The 9,540-nt window shown below is 35.7% G+C and overlaps 2 non-coding genes across 2 annotated transcripts; both read left to right on the top strand.

Annotated features, from left to right (window-relative positions):
• Positions 1 to 5,899: 5,899 nt before the first annotated feature.
• On the top strand, positions 5,900 to 5,981 carry trnal-aag (transfer RNA leucine (anticodon AAG)). Its single transcript has one exon. It is a non-coding gene; the product is annotated as a tRNA-Leu (tRNA).
• Positions 5,982 to 8,332: 2,351 nt separating this feature from the next.
• On the top strand, positions 8,333 to 8,414 carry trnal-aag (transfer RNA leucine (anticodon AAG)). Its single transcript has one exon. It is a non-coding gene; the product is annotated as a tRNA-Leu (tRNA).
• Positions 8,415 to 9,540: the final 1,126 nt, after the last annotated feature.

Here is a 9,540-nt window from a genome sequence, read left to right on the forward strand (position 1 = left end):
GTGCTTAACTGTTATTCTATTGTTACATATAGCTTGTAAATCCTTGTGCCACAAGTCAGCATTGCAGTTATAATGGTATATTCTACTCCAGAGCTTTACTCTAAATTATTACCACTTAACCTATTGTTAGAAATGACTTGTAAATATGATGTTATACCTCAGTTTATTTGGTATCCTGTACTTTCTTTGGTACCAAATATCCTCATTGCTTATGTTTACTGGTAATTCTTTTCATCCCAGAGCTGACCTCTTTATATTATTAACAATTATTAAAGTGTTACAATAGTGTTTTTTAAAAAAAAAAAGAAATTGGAAACCTGCATGTTCTTTTGTGTGTGTGTGTGTGTGTGTGTATGTGTGAGTGTGTGTGTGTATATATAATGTTTGTATTTTTCTGTTATTTATATTTCAGTGATCTGACATCTTGTTTCAATGACAGTTACTGTACTTTGAAATGTGGAATTAAAACGCCAAATGGAAATTTGTCTGGTTTGATCAATCATTATTCTTGATAAACTGCATGCTATAAATATATAATATATATATAAGCGGCGGCAGATCGCTCGAAAAAAGCGTTTGCCGCCGACGGTCCGCCTTCGATATAACGGCGGCGGAGCGGCGGCTGGCCAGCGGGCCGTCCGCGTATCGAAGGCGGTAGGAAGGCGGCTGCCGCTTTTAAAAAGCGGCTGCCGCCGTCGAACGTGTTTGCGATATCGCCATTCTGCCGCTTCTACTGCCGCCGGCGCACCGCCAGCGGACCGCCGACTTCTTGCTATCTGGGTGGTGTCCCTCTACTTTACAACAGTTGAAATGAACTTTAAATACCAATAAATTATAAAATGTTTTCATTTTTGTATTCTGTAGGATAAACACAATTTGTGAACTATTAATAGATAATTTTTAGTTTTAAAATACATATTTAATTGAGTTTGAGAGATTGCATTTTTAACTAAATATGTATGTTCCCACCATATCTCAGAGAGATAACATGGAATTTAATTACAACAATAGGCTATAACATTTTTAACAAAAAAAAGTGGTTATATTATGAATATAGTTTTTATTTAACATGTACAATTTTATTAAATTGTTTTAAAAAATACATATTTTGTAATATTCACGAAAAAAGTAGTGTTCCCCAAATTCATGTCTGTGGTGTTACATCAATGGATGTCGCCCCTTTAAGAAAAGGGGGGAATCTGTTTGGACTACTTCCTGTGTGTAAAGGTCATTGCAGGTGCTGGTTGATCTGAGGGGTGCATGGTGAGTACATTCTTTCTTATTCATTTTCTTAAAGTTAGCCAAATTCCTGACAATTTCATGTGTCGCACTTTATTAGTGTCTGTGGTGTTATGATGATAACTTGCAGATTTTACATATTTTAATCAAAAATTTGATAAATGCATACTTATTAATATTTCTAGAATGTCCTCTGATCTTGAAATCATCATGATGGCAGCCTCCATTTTAGAAAAGTCTGGATTTAGGCTAATTTTTCTGTGGTGTTACTGTCTTTCCTGGTAACTCCACAGACAATATACCAATAATGTTGTATTTTTAAATACAATTTCTACCTTTTGTCCACTGTACCTTTTCAAGAAAGGGTTTTCCACAACCACCTGGAACTTCTTCAAATCCAAACTTTTAATTGTTAAACCTTTTATGCAATATTACGTCTGTGGTGTTACTTCAAAACGTATCTGACATTTCTTTCCTTCAGAACCATTTAATCTTATAATTTAATGTTTTTAGACTGTAAAATGGTTTTAATATTTTAGAAGAAAGACTATAAAAGGTAGCACAGACCATTTTTCCTGCCTTTTTTATGTATATACAATTTTTTTAAAAAAAAGAAACAACTCTTCTTTGGCAAAAATAGGGGACAAGATGAACAATTAAACATTTATTTCAAAAAATGATATTTAAATTATCAATGAAACTGAGTCCTTAAAGTAATGTATTTATTTATTAATTATTACCTAAAGTTGCATATGCCTGTTTATTTAGAATAAATCAAAATGTTACTTCAAATATTGGTAACACCATAGACATAAGTGGTTGTTTCACCAGTGTTTGATTCAAATTATTTAAAAATCTAAATGTTATTAAGCTTCAATTTTAATTGATATAGAATATTAAACTAATTTGAAATGCATAGCAATACATTTTATTAAAAGAAAACAAACAAGCATTTTTACAATTTCTGGCTCTCATTTGCCACCCCAATTGAAGAATGACCCGGCTAGTCAAGATAAGACGCGAGAACTTCACTCCTACCGATAACACCCGGGTCTGCAGTCGACATTTTAAGCTAGAAGATTTCATCATAACAACCACAGGACGCCGAAAACTTGTTCAAGGAGCTGTGCCATGTCTTTTTGAGTGGAACAATTTTTGTTTACCAGCGCCAAGGACTGTATTTTTCTCTATGAGCTTCCATGTACTGCTTATATATTTTGTAATTTACTATGCTGTTTGTTTTTTTGTATCTTGTGATATACCTTTCAGAAAATTGTCTGAAATATTGACAATGTTTACATTTTTCATTTATTGTCTTTTACACTGCCAGGTGGAACACAAATACATGAGTTAATTCAGACATTTATTATACAAAGACACAAGCTGTCATACTACACTCAACAATAACATGGCTCCTATAATTGTAACATTGTGATGCAACGTTTGACATTTTGTATGAGTTATGAGTTTGTAGATAACTAGTCCACATAACTGCACATAATACAGTACTCAACAGTACTTTAATGCTTCTTTGCACTTCTGGTTGGATGTCAACTGCATTTCATTGGCTCTGTACCTGTACTCTGCTAAATGACAATAAAATTTAATGTAATCTAATAACTACTAACACTGAATTCATAATAACAAAAGGTACCTCTTATAGGTTTGTTGTTTATGTACATACATGTGCATTTCTTAAAGAGAACTATTTACATTGATTTTCACACAAACACATGTTTTGTACAGTCTGATACAGTAATGCAACATTATGATTAAGGCTCTGCCAGCCACACAGGAGCACTCGACCTCATAGAGCTGAACAGGAGTGGAGTCTTCTAGGACGATCTTTTAAAAAACAAAAAAGTGTGTTATAATCAGCAGAGATCATAAACTGATCAGATATCTCAAAGTCAAAAGTGCATTTTGCATTATTTTTCAAGTTAGCTACTATGAGTTAGAGAATGAGGTTACTTTAGGGTTAGTAAGTAAGTAAGTTAAACACAACACAATATAAACAGCAAAGCAACTGTCTCAACAACCAGCTTCTGGGGTTTCATATAGGAATGGTAGGTCTACTAGAACACTAATAGGGCAGGCACGTGTCATCATAGTGTTACCTACTTCAAACGTTTGGCTAGCTAGATAGTTGTCCAAGATGTTCAACTTGTTTGGGTAATTATACATTTGTTTGCCAGTTTAACCCATCATTGCCAAATTGAAGCCCCAGAACAGAACTGGTTGGATCAGACGAACAACTGAACTGTCTTTCATCCTACTCTGATGGGGTGAGGTTTCTCATGTTTCCTCAAAGATCTATGACAGGTCGCACGGATGCTGACTCTCCCTGTCTGTCTTTACTTGATACTGGGGATAACCAAATACTGTCAATACATGTAACTGAACAACACAAGTCATTAGTATATGGGTGATTCTTAGACTATGGGCACTTTTATGTACTTTGTAACCAAAAATGTCATTTTTTAAAAATATGACCAAAGTACAATTGATATGGATTGCAAGAGTAGATTTGTGTAATACTTTTATATATATTATAATACATTACAATACTTTTTATATTTAGATTATAATATTATTTTTATTTCTAAATTATACTTTTCTATTAATTGATTTCATTTAGATGAATGAAAATTCAATTTTGTTGCATCATTTATTGCTTATATTTTTGCCTTGCCATAAGTTGTGTCAGTTATTTACAGTATGCACTGTAACCGTTCATCTGTGAGACAAATCAGTTGTATACATCAAACACAGCACTACACTAAAAACAGTTGTGGTTATGTTTAATGGCTTTGTGAATTGAGTTTACTGAGTGTGATGAGTTTAATTGTTTTTCTAATAAACATCTCACTGTTTCTCTACATTCACGTTAATTCATTGTAATTTCCATCACCACCCACATTTTTAAAAAATATTTAAAAAGTTCTCATCACACATTAAAAATGTATTCACAATTTACGAGATCATGCTCTACTTAATATAAAAATGCAAGTCATTTATTTTCTAATAAGCTCTTGCCCAAACCAGTATTACATTTCAGAGTGTGACAGGTGCACTGTTCACCGTTTGGTCCTTAGGGCAGTTAATTTATCTCATTGACAAATGTATAATTCTTGTACATTGTGGAAAAACTGATAAAACTAGTTACAAAAATGACCCTAGACAATTCTTGACTGACATAAGTTATTCTGTTTTTAAATAACAGCATTGAGATGTGGTGGAAATGACATTTCTGCTGTTATCTAAAATAGAATAACTCATAACTTCTTAGTTATGAGACTAACACAGTCTCATAACTTCTCTTGTAATCTAAGTTTGTCCTCTTACAGACCTTAAAACTAGACAAATAATTTAAACTTATGAGACGGTGTTACGTGACTTTTGAACAAGTTTTTTTATTCAACTTCACAAACCTAAAAGTGCCCCTTGTTGAAGAAACGCCCATACATTTATTTATTCAATGTCAGATAGTAAAATGAACATATAATAAACCACATGTGACCAACAACTAAAATTAATCGTTTAATAAGTATTTTGTAAAGGTTACTTTCTAGCCTAACGTCACCTAGCATCATCGCTAACGTTAGGGCTACAGCTAGCTAAAGACATAGCATAACTTACCTTCATAATTGTCAATGAATGAAGAGACGTATATCTTGAAACCCTTTTCCCTCTTGCTCTTGGGAGCCGATGATGACGCTTGAATTATTCGGTGTACGTCATTTATCGTTATCCTTGGCAGATGTTGAAGGGATCTGGTGTAGAAAGCCATGTTTATCTGGTCCTAGTCTTACCTGACAGTTACCGGCATCGTCGATGAACCTAACGTAGCGTTAGACCGGAAATACCATCGCCCACCAGTGACGTCTGACAATCATGGAACGTTCGTAAAATCAACTAGCCAATAGTATTCTTTAAAGTTTGCGGCCTTGGAGTTTATCCAAATGTGCTTGATTCCATGCGCATGAGAGCTCTGTGACTCTGGTCCCGCCCTCATATTCAAGCGAAGCGTGATTGGTTGAAAATAGAACGTGCATACGATCACTGATCTATATATATATATATATATAGATCAGTGGCTACGATTGGTCCGAGTATTGTGGCCGTTATCTGATTGGCTTGAGTAGACGATGGGTGGAGTCCACCTGTTGTGAGTTACGAAATATATTAGTAAATATTTTTTATATTTGTAAATCTCGTTTTATTAATTAGTGAATTCACTATTTTTGTGAAACTCCTGACATTTATTCGTGGATCTCATTCAATTTATTGGTGAATCTCTTTCCAGTTGTATGTTAATATGAAACAGTTTCATCTTCATCTTGGGAGTGGTGATGGCGTAGTGGCTAAAGCACAGGGCTGTTAATCAGAAGGTCGCAGGTTCTAACCCCACGGCCACCACCATTGTGTCCTTGAGCAAGGCACTTAACTCCAGGTTGCTCCGGGGGGATTGTCCCTGTAATAATTGCACTGTAAGTCGCTTTGGATAAAAGCGTCTGCCAAATGCATAAATGTAACTGTAAATCTTCATACTGTCAGAAACTGATATAATATTACAAAGCCTTCAAATAATGCAACTGGTTACCAGTAACGATTTGTTATTGAGCTGTTTGAAAGGGGTCAGGATTGTCAATACTGAACAGGTAGCGTGGCCGAGCGGTCTAAGGCGCTGGATTAAGGCTCCAGTCTCTTCGGGGGCGTGGGTTCGAATCCCACCGCTGCCAAAATGTTTTCACTTTGCCGATTATCACAAACATTGCACTCTCCCGTAACACTCTCAGTGACTCCACACTGTTATATATATAGATCAGTGCTCCACACGCCAAGTTGGCGCAATTTCCGGTTGGCTAGCGGAAGTGCGAATGTTTTGCAGTTATAATATATATATATTTATCTTGTTTTATTAGTTCATTTTTTTCCTTCACCCTTACTTGTCTTTATGATTGTATTCATACATTGTTTGATCTTATTGAACATTAATATAGAAAAAACTCCACAGTTTTACCACCATTTGTGGACGTTTCAGCCGGTCCCGAACCCACCGTAGGCACATTTTCCAACTTATATCAATGATAAATTGCAGATCTGGAATGATGATGCCATTTGACTACCTTAAATATGGGACGCATCATTTTATATTTAAATACGGGATGATCACGGATTTTACGGGACAGTTGGCAACCCTAGTCCAGAAAGGAACGCAATGAATTATATATAAATGAAAGCATTTATATATAATTCATATATATATAGGACTCTACCCTCCCTAGCAACCAGGGCAATTTGGTTACCCCATGTGACTCTACCCTCCCTAGCAACCAGGGCAATTTGGTTACCCCATGTGACTCTACCCTCCCTAGCAACCGGGCCAATTTGGTTACCCCATGTGACTCTACCCTCCCTAGCAACCGGGCCAATTTGGTTACCCCATGTGACTCTACCCTCCCTAGCAACCGGGCCAGTTTGGTTACCCCATGTGACTCTACCCTCCCTAGCAACCGGCCCAATTTGGTTACCCCATGTGACTCTACCCTCCCTAGCAACCGGGCCAATTTGGTTACCCCATTTGACTCTACCCTCCCTAGCAAACGGGGCAATTTGGTTACCCCATGTGACTCTACCCTCCCTAGCAACCGGGCCAATTTTGGTTACCCCCTGTGACTCTACCCTCCCTAGCAACCGGGCCAATTTTGGTTACCCCATTAATCAGAAGTGAATCAGTGGAGCCATCTACTGGTCATACTTGTCATTGCATGTCAATCTGCCCGCAATACATGACACATACTTATAGTTTCATCACGTTTCAACTTATAGAAATGTAGGTTTTTACTGTAGTAAAATCAACTTTAAATCTGCTGATTTGCATATGCAAATGAATGGTGTTTCTTATTTAAATGAGCTGTATTTTATTTCGATGTAAATATAGTATGTAAAGGTAAATGTGTGGGATTACACTTTTAAAAGGATTGAAAACAGCTGCGTAAAGAATATAATTAATGTTGCGTGTCGAGTCTGAAATGTCTAGAGTTGTATTTTGGTTTTGTGGGTGATAGTTCGAGACGTCTCCTGGAGATATTAATGTGTGTGTGGAGAGACACTTCTGTGGGCTCACTAAGAATAGATTATTCCATTGCTCATGTATTACTCACATTTAAGACACTGTCTCATTTGTTCCAGTTGGAGGGTGAATATGATCTTTTAGATGTTCCGTTCAGTTATTTCCTTCATTGTTACACTCAACACTAATTATTATTGTCTCCAGCTGTTTCCAGCTCAAACCTTTCTGTGTCTGTGAGCACCTTCAATCTGGATCTCATTCTGGAAATCAGGTTTTAGGATTTTGAAACATATAAAACAAAGAAACATAATGACATATAAGATGCAGCACTATTTGTTGGTCACTCATCAAATGATCATGTGGACTCAGACGGTCAGATTACTGGTCTGGACTGGTCACAAAGGGGCGCCACGTTCCTCTTTATTTATGTTGAAACATTTTCTATTTCAGACACTTTCCGTGTTTCTCTATTTCTCTTCAGTATGGAAGCACATTTCCACCACATCAACAAATGTGCTGAAGTAAATCATAAATATGAGATTAAAAAAATCTAATTATGAGATAAAAAAATCTAATTATGAGATTACAAATGTATAAATATGAGATAAAAAATCATAAGAGATAAAACAAATCATAAATATGAGATACACAATTCATAAATATTATATTAAAAATCATAATTATGATATTAAAAAATAATAAATACAAGATTTAAAAGTAATAAATATGAGTTTAAAAAATTCATAAATATGAGATAAAAAAATAATAAATATAATTATATTTATAATTATGATTTAGTATCTCATAAATGTGACTTTTTATCTCGTAATAATTATGAGTTGTTTAACTATATTTGAATTGTTTTTAATTAATTATTATAACAGAAAAAGTCATCAATGTCTCATAACGATGAATGTTCATATCAAAATCAGGACTTTGTATCTTATAATATTGACATAATAAAGCAGGATTGTGGTGTAAGTGGGCTTCCGTACTTCTGATTTCTGATGCTGAGCAGGTAGCGTGGCCGAGCGGTCTAAGGCGCTGGATTAAGGCTCCAGTCTCTTCGGGGGCGTGGGTTCGAATCCCACCGCTGCCAAAATGTTTTCACTTTGCCGATTATCATAAACATTGCACTCTCCCAGAACACTCTCAGTGACTCCACACTGTTATATATATAGATCAGTGCTCCACACGCCAAGTTGGCGCAATTTCCGGTTGGCTAGCGGAAGTGCTAATGTTTTGCAGTTATAATATATATATATATATATATATATATATATATATATATATATATATATTTTTTTTATCTTGTTTTATTAGTTCATTTTTTTCCTTCACCCTTACTTGTCTTTATGATTGTATTCATACATTGTTTGATCTTATTGAACATTAATATAGAAAAAACTCCACAGTTTTACCACCATTTGTGGACGTTTCAGCCGGTCCCGAACCCACCGTAGGCACATTTTCCAACTTATATCAATGATAAATTGCAGATCTGGAACGATGATGCCATTTGACTACCTTAAATATGGGACGCATCATTTTATATTTAAATACGGGATGATCACGGATTTTACGGGACAGTTGTCCAGAAAGGAATGCAATGAATTATATATAAATGAAAGCATTATTGTGCAAACAGGTGTGTGTACATGTGCCAAAAGTTATTAGAAATTTAGTTCATTTCTATTCAGTGTTTGCCTTTGTGAATGCTTTACCGAGCTGTCATTGAGTAGAGACGATGTATTCAATGTTTTCATGCTCCCCAATATGGAATGCCCAATTCCCAATGCGCTCTGAGTCCTCCTGGTGGCGTAGTGACTCGCCTCAATCCGGGTGTCGGAGGACGAATCTCAGTTGCCTCCGCGTCTGAGACCGTCAATCCGCGCATCTTATCACGTGACTTGTTGAGTGTGTTACCGTGGAGACGTAGCACGTGTGGAGGCTTCCCGCTATTCTCCGCGACATCCACGCACAACTCACCACACGCCCCACCGAGAGCGAGAACCACATTATAGTGACCACGAGGAGGTTACCCCAATAAAAAAATCATAAATATGTGATTTAAAAGTAATAAATATGAGATGCTTTTATCTCATACATTTTTATTTTGTAAGTCGTTATTCTGAGACAAAAACAATCTAAATTACGAGATGCTAAATCATTATTATGAGATTATTTAATTTAGATTTTCTATCTCAAAAAGTTTATTTTCAATC

Source organism: Xyrauchen texanus, chromosome 19 (genome assembly GCF_025860055.1).
Source record: "Xyrauchen texanus isolate HMW12.3.18 chromosome 19, RBS_HiC_50CHRs, whole genome shotgun sequence".
Lineage (NCBI taxonomy): Eukaryota > Metazoa > Chordata > Actinopteri > Cypriniformes > Catostomidae > Xyrauchen > Xyrauchen texanus.